Genomic DNA, 20,288 nt, shown 5'->3' with positions numbered 1-20,288 from the left:
ATCTGCATAGCTCGTCCTTCAATATCAAGAATCATGGCATCAGTCTTTGTTTTAGCTATGACTACTCTACCTTCCTTAATGTCATTTTGAATTTGACCAAGTTGATCATCACTCAATCCACGCAAGCATCTAAACATTGAGACTGTGGGTTGCCTACGGCATTTTCCATCTTGTGAATATTTTCCTGCAATGTAATCCTCAAGGATGGAGATCCAACCATCATAAATGGCATCGCTTGTGATTATCATATGTACATCCTTCGTGGCAAAGCTATTGCCCAATGTTACCTTGCCAGTGTCAATGAAAGCCTGCAAAATATATGAATCCATTAGAATGCAATAATTATGAAAACTGACTTGTAAAAAATGATTCATAATAAAAAGCTATACTTACATCCCAATTCTCACGATCTGGATGTCCTTTTGCAAGCCCTTGTTGTGCTTTCTTGGGTCTGTTAAAGAGAATCCATTGTCCCCTCACCTGCTTAAGTATATCAATGTATGGAGATTGTCTCAAGATATTTTGAGACTCCAGGTTTGCCATCTTTGATATCTCCACACAAAAGCGTGCGGGACAATTCACTACAATCCTCGCCTGGCGGGTGCGGTAGTAGTTCTTTCTTTGGGCCGTGCTATTATCATCATTAGATGTGAATATTTTAGCAGCATATATTGAATGTTGTCCAGATAGTATCCAGTAGTGGCACTTGGTTAAATCCTTTTTATCTACCCTTTCCAGGGGCTGCTTTGTTTCAGGATTGAAAGGCATTAAATCTGCTACAGCAGCAGGAGGCCTAGAGTTATAACCGAAGTCTGCAGCAAGCTTCTCCACATGCTCTTTGTTCAACCCTCTATATACATAGCTTGGAGGAGCTTTTTGACATCTTGTAACTGGAATTAAAAATGTTGCATGCAACCCAAATGGGTAGTATTTTTCATATTCCACCAAGCCTGATGGTTTCTTTTGCCCTTTTTTTCCTATGACCTTTCCACTTGGCTCCAATTCACTACCACTACTTCTTTCCACAACTGCTAGCATACCCTCTGGAGGTGTTCCTTCTTGTGGTACATCAACTATAGTTAGCTTTCCTTTCTTTGCCCCTTCTCCGCTACCACCTGGTGCTTGAACCATAGCCGATTTTCCTTTCTTTGTTCCTTCCCCACTCTCTTCCCCACTCCTACACTTCTTTAATGTTGCTGAAACTTTGCGATATGATTCAATGATTGTTGTCACTGTGTCAATTTCATTTCCATCAATTGATTGAACACTTATCCAGCCTCTTGAGTGCATGTTATCATCTACATCAGACTTCATACGAGATGCTTCATAATCGCTGGGATCCAAGAGAAACTTCTTATTTTGATTTATAATGATCAACAATCCAATATCTCCCTCTTTTCCAACCACATCTTCAGTGATTTGATGTACCGATCCAACACAAGTGTATGCACTTTTATTAGGTAACAAAACAAATAAGTGAACTCGTGTCAACTGTGCTCCCTCAATACTATATATGTCAAAGTACCAAGGTATGCTTTTTTCTGCAAATCCACTTACAACTTTCTCAACCTTCTTCACATTTGTGTCTTTCCTGTAAAAAAACCCAAGCAATATACAAACTATCATCTTTATAATCTTTAATGTTAGACAAAACACATTATCGATAAACATATCTGAAATACAATCTAGAATTGACACTAGACATAGTAGTAGATTTGGAAAGCACTAGATTCTAGGGAGATTTGGCCGCACTAGGGAGATTTGGCCGTGTGGCCAAATCTTATGGGCTTCTTTTAAAGCACTGGAAGGGGAGGTTTGGATGTGTGGCCAAATCATATGGGCTTCTTTCAAAGCACTAAAGTTTGGGGAGATTTGGCCTTGTGTCCAGATCTTGTGGGCTTCTTTCAAAGCACTAGGGTCTAGAGAGATTTGGCTGTGCAACCAAATCTTGCTAGGTTCTTTCAAATCAGTCAAATCTTTCTAGCTTCTTTTAAATCACTTGGGTTTAGGGAGATTTGGCTGTGCGGCCAAATCTTGCTAGCTTGTTTCTAATCAGGAGGGTCTATGGAGATTTGGTCGTGCAGCCAAATCTTTTCAAAGCACCAGGGTTTGGGGAGATTTGTGTGCGGTCAAATCTTGCTAGCTTCTTTCCAATCACAAGGATCCATGGAGATTTGGCTGTGCGGCCAATTCTTTTCAAAGCACCAGGTTTAGGGAGATTTGGCCGTGCGGCCAATTCTTTTCAAAGCACCAGGTTTAGGGAGATTTGGCCATGCAGCCAAATCTTTTCAAAGCACCAGGTTTAGGGAGAGAGATTTGGCCGTGCGGCCAAATCTTGCTACAAATCTTTTCAAAGCACCAGGTTTAGGGAGAGAGATTTGGCCGTGCGGCCAAATCTTGCTAGCTTCTTTCTAATCACGATGGTCTATGGAGATTTGGCCGTGCAGCCAAATCTTTTCAAAGCACCAGGGTTTGGTGAGATTTGTGTGTGGTCAAATCTTGCTAGCTTCTTTCTAATCATAACGGTCTATGGAGATTTGGCTGTGCGGCCAATTCTTTTCAAAGCACAGGTTTAGGAAGATTTGGCCATGTAGCCAAATCTTTTCAAAGCGCCAGGTCTGGGGAGATTTGGCCGTGCAGCCAAATCTTTTCAAAGCACCAAGTTTTCAAAGCACTAAGGTTTGGGGAGATTTGGCTACGATGCGAAATCTTTCTAGCTTTTTATAAGTCACGAGGGTTTAGGGAGATTTGACTATGCGGCTAGCTTCTTTCTCATTACAAGGGTCTAGGAAGATTTGGCCGTGCGGCCAAATCTTTTCAAAGCAGCAGGATTTGGGGAGATTTTGTTGTGATGCCAAATCTTTCTAGCTTCTTTTAAATCACCTAGGTCTAAGGAGATTTGGCCATGTGGCCAAATCTTGCTAGCTTCTTTCTAATCATGAGGGTCTAGGGAGATTTGGCCATGTGGCCAAATCTTGCTATCTTCTTTCTAATCACGAGTGTTGAGGAAGATTTGGTTGTGCAGCCAATTCTTTTCAAACAACCAGGTTTAGGGAGATTTGGCATTGCAGCCAATTCTTTTCAAAGCACCAGGTTTAGGGAGATTTGGCTACGATGCGAAATCTTTCTAGCTTTTTATAAGTCACGAGGGTTTAGGGAGATTTGACTATGCAGCTAGCTTCTTTCTCATCACAAGGGTCTAGGGAGATTTGGCCGTGCGGCCAAATCAAATCTTTTCAAAGCAGCAGGATTTGGGGAGATTTGGTTGTGATGCCAAATCTTTCTAGCTTCTTTTAAATCACCTAGGTCTAAGGAGATTTGGCCATGCGGCCAAATCTTGCTAGCTTCTTTCTAATCATGAGGGTCTAGGGAGATTTGGCCATGCGGCCAAATCTTGCTAGCTTCTTTCTAATCATGAGGGTCTAGGGAGATTTGGCCATGCGGCCAAATCTTGCTATCTTCTTTCTAATCACGAGTGTTGAGGAAGATTTGGTTGTGTGGCCAAATCTTTTCAAAGCAGCAAGGTTTAGGAAGATTTAGTTGTGATGCCAAATCTTTATAGCTTCTTTGAAATCACCAAGGTCTAGGGAGATTTGGCCGTACGGCCAAATCTTGTATGTTTTGAAAGAAGCCAGAAGATTTGGGTGCATGGCCAAATCTCCCCATTTAAAATTTAAAATTCAAATCTTAAGATTCGAATTTCAAATCTGAAGAATTCAAAATCTTAGATTCAAAATTTAAAATTCAAAATTCAAAATTTAAAATTCAAAATTCAAAATCTTAGATACAGAATTCAAATTTCAAATTTGAAGATCTGAAAGTCAAATCATATACTAAAGACCCTACTTTCAAATCACACTTTGAGATTCCTACTTTTACAAGAGTCTTTCTTTCAAATCGTGGTGTTCTGAAATGGAGAAAATGGAGAACATGCATGAATTAGGTACACTTTCGATTTCTTTCGTTTTCTTACTTGGATGCTTGAGTAGCCATTGTTGTTTGTGAGCTTGTGCTGTTTGGATTTCGTCAAGATGAGATCTCGTTTCGAAAGAGTGGCCTGCTGAGGGTTATGAAGAAGAAATAGATTTGTCCTTTGTGCCTACCCAAGGAACCTCGTCCAGCAAAGGAAACCTGTCACTGAAGGCAAGAGCAGGCCGAAACTGTGCGGAGGAAGAAGAAACAGTTCGAAGCAGTGCTCCGCAAGAAGAAATAGGCCAAAAATAGGGTCGTGGGGGGAAGGAGCAAGAAGAAACAGGCCGAAAACTGTGTTGTGGGAGGAAGGAACACCGTCGCGGAGGGAAGGGGCAGCGTGGAGCAGTGTCGCGGAGGGGAGGAGCAGCGTGGAAGTCGTGGAGGAGAAAGGAAGTCGTGGAGGAGAAACAGCGTCGCGGAGGTCGCGGAGGGGAGGAGCAGTGCCGAGGGTCGTCGGGAGTCGAGGAAGGAAGTTGCGGAGGGCAGAGGAGCAGCGTCGAGGGTCGTTGGGAGTCGAGGAAGGAAGTTGTGGAGGGTAGAGGAGCATGAGCGTTGAGTGCCGGGGAGGAAGGAACTCTGCGTCGTCGAGCGGTGGCGCGGACGGGAGGAAGGAACGCTGCGTCGAGGAGAAGGAGAAAAGTCGCGGCGGAGCGGATGGGAGGAAGGAACTCTGCGTCGAGGAGGAAAAGTCGCGGCGGAGAAGAAGAAGAAGAAGAACGCCCCAAGAAGGAAAGCCAAAAATAGCATAGGTTGGGGGGAAGGAGCAATCCCCCCCAAAAAAAGCATGTTTTGGGGGGAAGGAGCAATCCACCCAAAAGCATGAAGAGCAAAAAAAAAAAAAAAAAAAAAAGACCTCTTTCTAATCCAACTATTGTGTGTGGAATCTATGGAGAGTTGAATTGGTAATGGAAGTTTAAAACCTACATAGTTAAGTACACATTGTTAGGAACAAACTGGGATGGGGAGCCTCTCGGGACCTCTCATTTTGACATAGTTTTGAACTTTTTTGCTTGCAATTAGCTAGACAAGGGTGGAGGAGTGTTTTCCAAGAACTACCCCATCTAAGACGTTGTCCTAAAGCTCTCAAACCACCCTACGTACACATTGGAGATATAGGAAGGGAGAGAACAAGGTGAATTGGTAATGGAAGTTTAAAACCTACATAGTTAAGTACACATTGTTAGGAACAAACTGGGATGGGGAGCCTCCCGGGACCTCTCATTTTGACATAGTTTTGAACTTTTTTCCTTGCAATTAGCTAGACAAGGGTGGAGGAGTGTTTTCCAAGAACTACCCCATCTAAGACGTTGTCCTAAAGCTCTCAAACCACCCTACGTACACATTGGAGATCTAGGAAGGGAGAGAACAAGGTGAGCCTAGCACTTGATCCCCCATGAAGACAAATTCAATTCCTTCTCATAGGTTTACTTTTTATGCTTAGTTTAAAAGGTTTGTTTAGCTTTGCCTTTTAAAGTTTTGGTTTTTTAATAGTTTTACATTTTCTAGATTGCTTTTAAAGTAATAGTATGATTTTAAAGTGTAATAGCGTGAATCATGACGATTTTTTTGAAAGTAGGATCTCTAGATTTGAATTTCAAAATTTGAAACTTGACACTTGAAATTTGAATTTTTTATTTTAAATTTTGAATTTTGAATTTTGAACTTTAAATTTTAAATTTTAAAATCTGGATTTTCAATTTTTAAATTTAACGTTTGAAGATTTGTCCATGTGGCCAAATCTTCCTAGTGATTTGAAAGAAGATTTGGCCATGTGGCCAAATCTTCCTAGTGATTTGAAAGAAGCTAGAAAAATTTGGTAGCACGGCAAAATCTTCCCAAACCCTAATGCTTTGAAAGATTTGGCCACATGGCCAAATCTCCCAGAACCTGGTGGTTTGAAAGAAGCATGCAAGAGGAGGTTGCACGGCCAAAACTCTCCATACCCTAGTGCTTTGAAAGAAGCCTAGAAGATTTGGACACACGACCAAATCTCCCCAAGTTTGAAAGAATGCCACAAACAAATCTTCTCAGTGCTTTGAAAGAAGTCACCAAGGTCTCGAAGGATTTGGCCGTGCATCCAAATCTTGCTAGCTTCTTTGAAAGCACCAAGGTCTGAGCAGATTTGGCCGTGTGGCCAAATCTTATTGCTTCTTTCAAAGCACTACTGTCTTAGGAGATTTGGCCATGTGGCCAAATCTTGTTGGCTCCTTTCAAAGCACCAGGGTCTGGGGAGATTTGACCATGTCGCCAAATCTTGTGGGCTTCTTTCAAAGCACCAAGGTCTAAGTAGATTTGGATGTGTGGATGAATCTTGATGGCTTCTTGAAAGCACCAGCGTCTTGGGAGATTTGGTTGTGTGGACAAATCTTGCTATCTCCCTTTCAAAGCACCATGGTTTGTGAAGATTTGGCCATGTAGCCAAATTTTGCTGCCTACAATTCAAAGCACCAAGGTTTAGGAAGATTTGGTCTTGCAATGAAATCTTGTAAAGCATTTTCATCCTAAGTCACACCATCAGATATCAATATTGAACTATAACAAATGCTATGTACTATGCAGGTGCCACATTGAAAGTGGGGGTTAAAGTCAACTTGCTTGTCAGTGGAAAGATTGTTGCCATTGGGACAATATTCTCTACATCACATGATGACATGTGCCAAGGTGTGCCCTTGGGAGAAAACAATGTATCGGTGGCGATCGATATTTGTGTGGATGAAAGTGCACTTCTTCCATTTCCTACAATGGATGCATTCTTAGTCTATGAGGCTTTGGGTAGTGTTATTCGTTGGAAAGCACGATCAATGAGTTGTGTGGACAATGTCAATGGAGCTATTGTACCAATGAATGATATAACATTAGATACCATTGACATTGAACCTCTATGTGAATATGATGAGTTTTCCATTCGAGAATCATGGAAGGACAAGAAAGTCTTAATATGGGATGAGCAGAAAACCAAGAGCATTGCAGAGGGTGTTGTTTTGTATGTCTACCCATTTGAACCTATAAATTTTGAGATGCTTGGTGAAGGTAATCTAGGTGTGGGAATTGAAAAGTATCATAGTGATGTATCAGGCATCGATACCATCCACTTAATAAAATGGCCCATTGCACAAATAAACTTTTTAGATGGAACTTCATTAAGAATCGATGACACCATGAATTCTTCAAGTGGTTCTGGGAAAAAGCACATGGAAGATGAGGACCCAATGGAAAAATCCACAAAAAAGAGGCGTTACTGCATGATAAAGAGAAAAGCTAAAAAACATGATATGCCATTAGCATCATCTAGACTCACAAGGGATGCAGTCATAAAAGTATCTATGATTGATTGTTGTAAACAAAATTGTTGTCAATTTGCCGATCGTCAAATGATATCCAAATTACGCGTAGAGTATTGGGGCCAAAGTTTGGAGGCTCGCACCAATTATGTATATGACACTCTTGGGGTTGCTTGTCGAAAAGATGACAATGGGCAGTTCAAATATGTCTTTTCATTGAATGGTATTCAACTTTGTTGTAGAGCATGGTATGAAATGCATGGTATTCCAAAAAAAACATTTTATCGATACAGGGAGCAATTTGAAATTGGTATACGAAGGTGCATACATGGTAATAAAGGAATCGTGCGAAGAGGTTGGGACCACACAGAACTGGGTAGAGCCATAATCCAAGATTTTGTGGATAACAATTCTGAGCGTATGCCACACAAAAGTAGAACACTTCAGGATGGATCAAGGGAAACACAGTTGGTGATACCGGATGTATACAAGCAGGTTGATATTCTCTATGAAGTTAACATGCAATTAAAGCATAGTTTGGGTTGTAAGGAGATGTCAACTTCCACATTCAACCGCATATGGAACTCTGAATTCAAGCATGTAACTTTGTCAAAAACAAGTGAATTCTCTAAGTGTGGTTTATGTAGTGCAATCAAGGCTCAGCTTGCAGCGACAAAATGCCAAAATGAACGTAATAAGTTGATGGAAGATAGAAGAAAACACATGTTACAACAAAAAAGTTGTAGAAATGTGTACTACACTTGGCGCAGATTTTCTGAAATGTATCCTCAGACATACTTATGCATTATCCATGATAAGATGGACCAAAAGAAGACAGCCATCCCTAGATTACGCAATCGTTCAAAGGACACAGACAAGTCCTTTCAGCTCCCAGTGGCTTTGACTGGCATGATAACACATGGACATGGTCAAGGACGTTATGGTCACTTTTCTTTATCCTTGTGACCATCGGATCCTAACTTCACAATTGGTTCATTGGCTTTGTGTTTGAGAAATCTTGAAAGACTTGATAACCATGCACTTGGAGATTTGGTACATGATGGGATGCCAAGGTCTAACAACGCTCTGCTAAATGCACTAACCTCAAGAGAAGCATTGGATTCTCACTATGTTTCTAATGGCAAGCAACAACTTCATCTTGGAGCAGTGGGTGGAACATTCAAAGACCTTGGACTTGGAAGTTCCCATCAAGAAAATCCTTATAAGAAACTACCCGAACACCTATTGTTGCAGTTGGATAATTGTGGTTCTGAAAACAAGAATAGGTACTTGTTTGCATACCTATCATTACTTGTTGCTCGAGGGATTTTCAAGTCAATTCAATTGGGATTCTTGATGGTTGGGCATACACATGAGGATATTGATGCAATGTTTAGCAGGTTTTCAGAGAGGTTAAGAACTAGCCAAACATTGACATTTGCACATCTCATGGATACTTTTAGACAATGTGAGGAGTCTTCTCCAACGCCATTTTTGGTAACGGAAGTCCCTGATTTCAAGAGCTATGTTGATGGATGCCTATGCGATGGGAAAGATTCTTTAGTGGGACACTCAAAGCCTCTCCAATTTCGGTTCTTTATGCGAAATGAAGTTCCTATCATGCAATATAAAGTGCATCCACGATCATTAGATTGGCAACCAAGTGAAGGTGGCATTGAGTTGTGGAAGAGACATCCGGATGGTCATCCAATGCTACCAAGTGGAGAGCCACCTTATGTAACCATGTTCAAGTATGTGAAGGATCACTTAGATGTGATAGTTGGTATCAAGGAGTATGTATGCTTTTGGGAAAAATGGGCACACCTGCAAGGTCCAGATGCATCTTTCACAAAGTTTTACAAGCCAGTAGTGAAGTACTGGAAGAACATGATTGATGAGCTTGATAAACCAAACAATAGTGTAGAGGGAATGTACGAGAGATTTTGGCCAAAGACGCAACATATTGATTGTGTGCAAGTATTTGATAATGAAAACGATGAGTTTCAAGGAATTGAAGAGTTGAATGATCATTACTGTGGACCTCAAAGGAAAAAGCCAAAACAATCATTTGATCCAATGGTTGATGTACAAAAAGGACACTTTCTTTTGGTCCGACTAGCAGAAAAAATTTACCCAATTTGGCTAGGCATTGCTCAAACTGATGTACAGAAGGATAATAAATCTAAAAATTTCAAGAAGGTTTTTATACAATATTGGGCACCTATATGCAAAAGACACAATGCAGAAATTGAGGAGGTGTATGCAGATTGTTGGAACAAGATTTGGATGTGCAATAAAGGTGATCCTCCACGTTGGGAATCTGTTGATGCTATTGTATGGTCATGGGTTCCAAAATGTAACCTCTCAAAGAAGGTTTCCTCGAAGAGCAGCAACCTCCCCATCAAGGTGAAGATACCAACCATTGCACGCAAGCGAGCTTTATCTAATTTGGCTCATAGAACAGATTCCGACTCTGATGCTGACTCCACAATGGAGTGAAGGTTCTTGAAAAGCATGACTTTTTTTTCCTTGCACAACAATAATTTATTTGAATACTAACAAATATTTGGAAGGTATGACATTGATCTTTTTTCTTTATCTTTTTTTTTGCAGACCATTGCTTTGTGGTTGCAAGTTTTGCACACTCGACAAAATATCAAGGACTAGTGTTGCATTCTTACTTTTTCTCCAACTAAACTAAAATGGTGTTTTTGAACACCACCTTTTTTTGAGAAGAGGCAAAAAATGCTTCGTTAAACTCAAACATATGATGTTTTTTTCTCGGCTAATGCAGAATAGGCACACTCTAAATTGTGAGTTTCATATACATGGCCAAATCCAGGGAGAAAGTCAATGGAGTGCACTCAATGCATTGTAATTGTAACCCCTCAAAAAATACCATGCATTGGTCGAAACCTCAACATTTGAAATTTTATTTATGTTGATGTAAACCATGCACATTTGCAAGATTTGGATGGACTCCCAAATCTATGGGAAAAATCAATGAAAAACATTGAATGTTACATAATTACAACCCCTCAAAAGTTCCCAAATTATCAGGATTTTCCCAAATTCTCTAATATGGTGTTAATCATTGCTAGTGCAAAAACGAGATCCAATATTATGAGGCTAGAACACACAACATGCTAGAGGTGCAAATTTTAGGGAAATTTTCACTGATACAAGTGACTTTTGGTAGCCAACTGAGACTCATATGAAGCTTGACCTGTTTGCTAGTGAAGGAACATAGATGGGAAAATAGAAAATGGACAATGAATAAACAAGCCGCTTGCCCATGTTTTGGGTGCTGGTAAGGACATTTTTCCTGATGGAGACCTCTTGCTTCACCAATTGGGAGAGGACTAATTTGTAGGCTAAGAGTCAAGATGAAGTGAAAGAAATTGGCTATGTAAAAGGAGCTTTTGCAACTGGAGTTGTTGGAGGTGAAGTCGAGAGATGGGGAGATGGTGAGAGACAAATTGAAGTCTTTAAAGATAGAGACAAAGTAGTAGAAGAGTTTGTTGTCTCCTCAGCGTGATTTCTATGAGGTTAATGGCCAAATTGGCATTGTCACAATTAATTGCCCAAAAATACATAGCATACACATTGGAATCATAAGAAATTACAATGGAGGCAAAGCCATTAGCAACTAATATTTGGGTATTATGGTGTTTTGCAACTCCCGACAAGAATTGGCAACCTCCAAGAATGTTTGCATGCTTGTGAGATTGTTTGTAGGCTAGGAATCAAGATGGACAGGGGAAATTTTCACCAATACAAATAACTTTTAACAGACAATTGAGCCTCATTCAAATCTTGACGTGTTTACTGGCAAAGGATGATAGATGTGAAAATAGAAAATGGAGCATGAAAAAACAAGCCATGGCACCGTAACCTATTTTTGCATGCTCCATTCTTTATTTCCCAAAAGCCCTGGCACATTGCATAAAGAATCAAACTACCTTCTAGCTTCCTTTGAGTTGGCTTGCTTGCTCATGTTCTGGGTGCCTATGAGGACATTTTTGCCGATGGAAACCTCTTGCTTCACAAATTGGTGCACTTGCTAGTCCATGTCTTTGCTTTCTTGGGTCACCAATTGGGGGAGAACCAATTTTTAGGCTGGGAGTTGAGATGGAGAGGGAGACACTGAGAGGGGTAGAGGTAGGTGCTGAGATAGAGAGGGAGAGGTAGGGGCCAAGATGGAGAGGGAGAAGTGAGATGGGGAGGGAGAGGTAGAGATGGAGAGATGCGAGACAGGAAGAGATGGAGAGGAAGGACCAACGGGAGAGATTGAGAGGACGAGGGGAGAGATGGAGAGGGTGAGTGTGAGAGATGAAGAGATGAAAAAAGAGAGATGGAGAGGAAGGGCCGAGGGGAGAGAGGGAGAGGGTGAGTGTGAAAAAGTGTTAGGGAGGGTGAGGAGAGAGAGAGGGAGAGAGAGAGAGAGAGAGAGAGAGAGGATGAGTGTGAGGGCAAGGGGCGAGTGCATGTGCAAACATACCCCGTGGAATCTAGATTGAGTGTGGCACATTTTTATTTCAAAGACTATTAAGGGATATATCTAATAATAGTTAGTTATTTCATTTTGTGCCCACACTTGCTTGCCTTATTTCTACACAAATTAAATAGCATACTTTCATCGAAGTTTTAGGACCTTGGCCTACCTCTCTACCATCCCTTTTCTCTCCTTTGCCTCCCCTTGCTGACATTCCATCCCTCTACTGTGCAAAAATTTTGTGACAAAGTTCTACCGCTTCACATTTTCGTGCAACCTCTGCTAGTATTGTGCCATCATGTCGCCAACATCCTATGTTTCCAAACCTTTCTTGTGGCATGTTTGATCTCTTGGCCCAGTCATTTGAATTTGCAACATCTCCTTCTCATAGTTCTTATTCTTTGTTTCTAGTTGTTTTAAGGTCCGACATGCACTATACAAGGACATTGAACAAATCATGTTCTGAATTCGGGTTGTTGTTTCCACATATGGCATTTCAACTTAATATAACCTTAATCATGTTGACACAAAAGGCTTTTCCATATCCTTTAATCACACATGGTGCTTATCTAGTAGATGTTAGGAGCTATTCCTTTCTTGTCATCTATCATGTCACTTGTCTTCTGTTCATTTGCTTTCAGATTTTCAATATGGCAACACAAATTTGAACCCAATCCCAGTTAAAAGCTAATGATGGTCTTTAAAGAAGAGTTTATGGAGCTCATTTTGGTCTCTTTGAAAGAGGCATTCAACTTGGTGTGCCTATCAAGGGCACTTTTATTGAATCTATGCTTATATATTAATAATAATTTTGGTGAAAGTTCTTAAGCTCATTTTTTTAGTTTCACAATATTGGTAGAATGTAGTACTTTTTAATATATTTTCTTTTGAATTTTGAAGGAAAATATGTAAATACTAGCGAAACTTGAAATTATTTTGCATAAAAGTTTCAAATCTTGGCAAATGTTTCAAACATTTATTTTTATTAAAGCATACAAACTTTCAATGCCAATATAAAAGTTTAGCTTCTTAATGAAACTAACATCCCTAGTGCCTATCTCTTTGGAGCCATTGTCGCATTACCTAAATCAAGTAAAAGTTGAGCTTGTGAAATTATCATCTAGTGAAGATGGTTTCCTACTAGATCCAAATGTGAACAAATCTTATAAGGTTTAGAAAAATGGTGCAAAAAAACCAATAGAGAAATCTTTAGATGATATCAAAAACTAGTTTTTATTTCATTTGAGCTTTTCCATTGAACACTAGCTTGCTTTTGCAGCATGGGCAAGTATTGAGACTACACTACATGTGCCTAAGCTTCCAAAGACCTAAGATGGTTATGCAGCATTTGAGATGGATGGAACAAAGGAATGACTTTCATCCCTGGACCAAATATGGTACATGCAATAGCATGATTATTTTCTAGGTATGGTTTGTTTTAGCAGTTGTGCTGGGAATTGGAGATGCATTAACTTGGAATGTTTGTTTTATGCTAGATTATGTTATCCAAATGAGCCATAATGGGAGAGGAGGAAAAAAGCATTGTCTTCCTATTGGATAGGAGTTTGGAAATAGTGTGTGTCATGATTGTTCTTAGACACCCTAAAATGTGTTTTTGCATGCCCATTATTACTGCTTTCTTGAAGATCAAGAAAGAACTTCTTGATGTGCTATTCATCTTGGAAATCATTGCCATCGATATGAAGAGGGTTCTAACAGAGCAAACATGGAAGAAATTGAGGAAAAGGTTGTACCACATGCAAAGTTGAATCCATTCACCACTGCTAAGCATTTATGGACAACATCTACCAGGGATGTCATTTTGGATATGATGATGGGTGGTGGACAAGGGCATGCAAAAAGAGGTCGAAGACGATGATTTTGTTGACGTGCTTGGGTATGAAACCCCTTTGTCAACAACAAGCATATGCAAAAATGCCTGAAGCATGCAAAGACAGCTCAATGCATGACATCAAAAGGCCTTGAAGCTGTTCTTGACCTCAAGAACAAGTGTAGGTACCCTTCATCCATAATGTCTTGTTTCTAGGACAATTGGACATTGAGCTGATATCAGCCCCATGTTTTTAAAATTTTTGTGAAGGGTCCCGAAAGTGGCTTGGATTTGGTTAATAGAATGAGACTGGGTAACAACTTAGAGGACAGTGAGTTCACCTTGATCATGTTCATAGAGTCCCTAGTTGGCCAACAATCTCTGCACATGTGTATGACCCCTTTGTGTGTGAACTTTTGACAATTGTAACTTGTAAGTTGGACAAGAATGTCAGCACATGTGTATGACCCCTTTGTGTGTGAACTTTTAACAATTGCAAGTTCTAAGTTTAGAATGGAAGATTGCCTAGACTGAATTCTAGACAAAGGTCAATGGAGTGGTGCAAAAGAATGGATTTTCAAAACATGAATTCAGAGGTTTTATGGTAGATGAGGCCAATGCTAACTAGTGCATGCTGTGTATTTTTGGAGGAATAAGTAATGAGGTGCTGAGTGAAGCAAGAAGCTATGTTTTCATTAAGAGAAAATTATGGTTTGCCATACTCACAAATGTGTTCTCCATCTTCTCAAGAAGAACACAAGTCACTTTGTAGAAAATGGAGGAATCCCCAACTGAAAATGCAGCAAAGTACTATACAAATGAGATTAAAAAATATTTGGCAATTAGAACATGCTTTGTAGGGAGAAATTCAAGCACTGGAAACATGGTTGTCCTAGTGGGAAATGAGAGCATCACACTCGAGGATTTTGGTTTCTTTTACAGAACGAGTATGGGATGTTTGTCCCTAGGGAGCACTAATATTTCAAAAGTCAAGCACGCAAGCATGAGGGAAAGTGTTGGGTATAAGGGTTGAATTTCTTTGCTTGAAGTAATAGGAGCTGACATGTCTTTGGATGTCTTGCAAAGTGTTCAATATAATGCATGGGGACATGCATGGTAAGGTGGTACACTTTTAAACGGTTTTGTGAAGCCTTGAGGAAGTGGTATTGAATATGAACGTGGTTGAAATTTAAATCTTGTTAACAGGTTGCCATAAATAATCTTTGCATTAACAACTTGCAATCATCAATTCAACAACACTTTTCCATGCATGTCTTTACCTCCACACTTTGCATTGACACACTTTCATGCCTGCCCTGCCCTACGCTTGCCAAAAAATATCCATGGTCACCAATTCATCTGCTACATGTTCAGCATTCGCAGCAAGATATTGGGCACCACAGATTGATGATGATCCGTGTGCTTCACTTGGGTGAGCCATTGCAGGGCTCTAGCTAGGCGCTCTACCTTGGGCTTGTAGATGCTGTTGAACTAGATGCGGCCTCTACACTTGTGGCAGTCGTAGGGATAGACCTTTTTTAAAGAGTCGAGGCTCTTCTTTTGCTTGGAATATTTTTCTGCCACCACTGGTAGGTTGAATACTGCCCGTACCATGTTTTGATTGATCTGGTAGTGGTGGGGGTTACTTGCTGCATCTCTCAAGACACCGATGTTAGTGTTGTTGTCGTATGTCTTGAGGAATTCCGATAGCAACTTCATCTCCAAGTGGCATGGGAAGCAGTCTGCTACTTTCTGCAAGCCTGAAAAGTTACGGGCTTCCACGACTATCGGGTCCTAGAGAGTGGCGTATGCTATTGTGGTGTGGTAGTGGAGGGTGTAGTCCCGACCCTCAAAGGGGAAGTGCGAGTGGATCATGCAAGCATTTAGCTCTTGGAGCCATGCTTCTCCCAATGGCGAGTGTGCTTGTGAGCGCACGATCTTGTATTCACCAATAGTTGGCACTGGGTGCGCTTTCGTGTTTTTGTGGGGGTAGTGCCTGTTGTGGCTAGCTCTTCCTGAGTCACCTCTTTGGTGGAGGTTTCTTCATGTTGTAAGTCTTCCGAGGGTATTTCGTCTAGCATTCGAATTGTGGCCGAAGGAGTGCTCTGAGAATCTGAGGGGCCATTAGCCTCTCGAATAGGGTGAGGGTGGAGATCCAGGTGAGTCTCGAACTCAAAAAAGTCGTGTTCAGACTCCATGGCAAACAGAAGTGGAAGTTGCATGACAAGGGAATCGGTGCATGAGGAAGAACATGAGGACATCAATTTGCTGGTGGGGATGGAGAAGAAGTGGGTAGGAAACTATCATATTTCTAGATAAATTTTGACAGAGTTTGGCTGCAATAGCTATGGCGAGACCTGTCAAGGTAGGCTTGCTTTAATAGATTTCTATCCCCCCGACTAGTGGGATACTAGTATGGCGACGCTCGGTGTTGAATTTGATGGCGACGATCAATGCTGAATTTATGGTGACGGTCGGTGTGAAGTCTGTTGGGCCACGGTGATGCGGTACCCAAATGGCAACAGGGTGCTACTATGTTGGATGGCGACGACCCCATGGGTATCATGATCATGACAGTCGGCGACAAATAATTCAGCGATGGTTGGTGGTGAACGCTTCAGCGATGGTTGATGGTGAACGCTTTAATGATGATCGATGGTGAATGCTTCAGTGACAGTCGATGGGGTAGACTGTGTAAAAATAGGAAAAAATAAAGGAAGGGGAAGTGGGGTGGGGGAAATGTGGGCATACTAGAGTGCACTTGTGTTGTACGTTGTGACAATGAGGTCAACGTGCAAGAAGATGGGCACTTATTAAAAATGCAAGAGTAGACTCTAGTTACTTAGTGCTGACTGTGTGTGCGCATGTGGTGTCTTCGACAAAGACTAGTGTGCTGCTGGTGCATCAAGTGAGATGCCTACCAGACTCACCTAGACCTAGATGTGATGCTTATGATGAATGCAATGGAGGTGGATGCCGTACTACAGCATAGCGAGAGTAAGGAGTGATGTAGAGTACGTGTCTAGCTTATTCTTTACCTTGGAGGCTAGAGGCACCTTTGCATCAAACTTTGTTGCTGTGGTAGGCTCCGACGTCGAGTGTCCAAGGTGAGGTTCTTGTGTAACATTTTGTGGGGTGGAATTCGATTCCTGTGGGGTCTCTTGACTAGTGGTCGTGATGCTTGTGTTGAGTCAGACCACCTGTGGCACCATTGCGTATTTGGTACCTTGAGGTTGGCTTGTTGTGTCCAGATCATTGGTAGGTTCTTGTGGTGTTGTATCCTGTGAGGACACAAGTTCTTGTGGTGCTGCCTTCATTGCTTTCAGGGTTTGCAATGCCCCCTTCTGGATCCAAGCGACCTTGTTGCCTTGGTCACCCGAGTTGTTGGTGATACATGGTGGTGGGTGAGGCTTGAGCATTAGACGCGGCTTCCTTCGGGTAGTGCCTGTGTGTGGGAGAAGTGATCTCGAGGTGGCTAGAGCTGCTACTGCTATCTTACCATTCTCCGAGCGTTGATTGCGATCGAAGTGACGTTGGGCGGTGATGATAGCATCTTGTACTTACAGCTCTCAAATTTCTTGAGTGGAGGATGGTGGTGTGGGTTGAGGCAATGGCATTGGTTTACCACTATGGCAAGCCTTGTGCACCTTTCGAGCGAGGCCTTGGGGCAGTGTGCTGGTGGAAGCTGGGTCATCCGGTCATCTTTGTTGCATCGCTTCATTGTCATGAATCAGTGAGGTCGGGGCCGACGAAGAGGGGGGGCTTGGTCTACATAGCGGGACTACCACCGTTTGACCACCATTGGTAAGTGAAGCAATTCAGGCATGCCAATCAACTTGGTAGTTGATGGTGTAGCACCAAGTTCTTCCTAAAATAATCTATTCTTCGGTGGCTTTTGTAGAGAGAACATAAAAGTGTATATCCATAGCTTGGTGAACAACCATTAGACTTAGACTTACATAACCCAAGGTTTGTAGAAGTTGGCCATTTATAGCTCTTATTGAGGCAATAGTAAGGGTTAGGTGTACTGCAACTTCTCCCATACCTCTTGAGAAATGAAATTGTGGCTCACTCGTGGGTCCACGAGTGCTTTGATGCGCATGCACGGTACTCGTAGTTGTACAAGAAACCTGGTTGGCTCTATTGTTAGCTCATATGTTAGTTGAATCTATTCAGTTGTTGCCTTAAAAAGGGTCATTTGTCTACCCTATCGGATCTTAGCGTTATGGATTTTGGCTTCCTCGATGGCCTGGCGCTTCATCCTAGCGACCTTTGCCTTGAGCTCTTTTTCTCTATGCATGGCTTGAAGGGTAGGGATAGTGAGTGGTCTGTAGTATCTTTTCAATTTGCTTCCGTTTAGGTAGCCATCGATTTTTGTCCCATCAAGGGTGGCTATTCGGCACGCCCCTTGGGGGATGATCTCAATTATGCGATAAGGACCCATACCTCGGTACTTAAGTTTACTTCTGGTGTTGTGGACACTGTACAGGAGTGCCAAGTCTCCTTCTGCCAAGTCCTTTTTCTTGAGGTTGCAGTCGAGCCATTTTCTACATCGGGCCTTTTCTACTCGGAGAGCATAGGCTGCTCGCAATCTTGTCTCCTCTAGCTTTTCGAGGTCAACTAGCCTTTCGGCTAACACGTTTTCCATGAGTCTTTCCCTTATGATGGCAAGATGGAGACTAGGCACTACATACTCCATTGGCATTACTGCCTCTACCCCAAAGGCTAAGTGAAGGGGGAACAATGTGTTGCTACCTTGTAGGAGGTCCTGTAGGCCCATAACACTGCTATGAGCTTATGCACCCAGTCGATACGACTGGCTTCTACCGTACATGTGATAATCTTACAGCAAGTTTTGTTGGAGCTTTCAGCCAAGCCATTTTCTCTGGGGTAATATGGCATTGACTTCCTATGAATGATCATAAACTCGCTTGTCAGGATTGCTATGGTTTCATTGAGGAAGTGGATTCTGGGTGAACCGTGGTCAGGGGTTAGCCAATGGGGAAGTTTTACAATGTCAGGTCAATGACGTTTGATCGACGGGATCTGGCTAACGTATCGATCGACGAGGAATCTAGTTGGTGCGATACGCTATAGCACCGACTCGATGAGATAGTCAAACACAGTTGCATCGACTGAGATTGGGTGATTTTTGAGGACTTTGTAGTTTTTGTTCATGATTTTTTGTGATGGGGGGGTTCTACACTACTTAATCTACCTACTCAATGAAAAAAACTTGAAAACAAACACTTTTTGAAAGTCAAAATGCAAAAACTCAAAAAAGCAAAGTTCTAGAACATGAAACTACTTCAAAACTTGACAAAAATCCTTAGTTTTGTTGTTTTTTGAGGTGATTAGACTACACAGACACCTTAGCAATCAAGCCTACTACGTTCCTATCAACTTGAAACACCCAAAAGCAACCAAAAGAAGCTTCCCAAGCTCCCAAATGGCATTCTATCTCTCTCTCTCTCTCTCTCTCTCTCTCTCTCTCTCTCTCTCTCTCTCTCTCTCTCTCTCTCTTCTCTCTCTCTCTCTCACTCTCTTATCTCCTACAACTCCACTAACAAGCTCCAAATTAAGCTTGAAAACTTGTGCAATGGGAATATAATGAAGGGAGACAAGTGCAAATGCAAAAGCATACCTTTTCTCCCCGGCAGCGGTGCCAAAAATGTAATGTGGTCTCAGAGGTGACTCACGTGTCGTGGGGTAGTTGAAGATATGCCGACGGAGCTTCCACTCCCAACTTTCATTGGTGTCGCTATTTCCTATGGATGTGGAGTTGAACAGTGCAAGGCGCATGCACTCTTTGTGGCTCAGAATTGTGAATCTCCTTGTTCCAACACCTCCTTGTTCTGGGCAGGGGCAGCTAGAACATACAACATGTGCACATTGTCTGGAGTCTTTGGACTTTTGGGTGTTGGGCTTAGGGTATTTGGGGATCAAACTCCTTGAGATTGAGCTATACTCCTTCCATGTGCACATTGCTTGTAATCATTGACCTTGGTGTGTTTGGGTATCAAACTCCCTTGAGCTTGTCTTGTTGAAGTAGATCATTTGGCTTGGTCACCTTTACTCATTGATTACCTTGCATTTGGTGGTTGTACTCTATGGATGTTAACATATGGCGAGTCCTATGGTTGGGTTTTTGGTGCTTTTGATAAAGTTTCCTTGGTGGCTCCTACCTCTTCCTGAGGGGCTTCCTCTTTTCTAGGGTCTACTCTCCTATGCTTCACTTGTAATGGAAAGTACCTAATCAATTGACCTCCCAATCCACAAAGGAAACATGATTTTAAGATGTATTTATTAAACACCTTTTAAACCATCTTTAATTCTTTATCATCTACTAACTTAATGGCTCCAGGAGGATCTACTAGAAAGGCCATTAGAAGACATGCCTGTAGATCACCTTGTGGGTTTACAAAATTTTGTGTTTCCAATCCTAAGAATTCACCTGGTGGGGCACAAAGGGACACTATTTGAGGGAATACTAATAGAGTCCTTATTTTGGATTACATGGATGTGCATGTCAATGTGCTTGTGATATTTGTATGGTGGATGGCCATTCAAAAGGATGTAAGTCTGTTTGGTGGATGTCACATTAGTTTGGGAGTTTGTTCTATGTGCAAAACTAGCAACTTGTGCATTCCATGCTCTGAATAGTTTCATGGAAAAATGCAGTGACTGTGCACCTTGGAATTTGCTAGTA

This window comes from Dipteris shenzhenensis, chromosome 22 (genome assembly GCF_047967505.1).
Source record: "Dipteris shenzhenensis isolate YYH24624 ecotype China chromosome 22, Dip_SZ_1.0, whole genome shotgun sequence".
NCBI classification, from domain to species: domain Eukaryota; kingdom Viridiplantae; phylum Streptophyta; class Polypodiopsida; order Gleicheniales; family Dipteridaceae; genus Dipteris; species Dipteris shenzhenensis.
Note: the sequence above shows the minus strand (reverse complement) of the source record.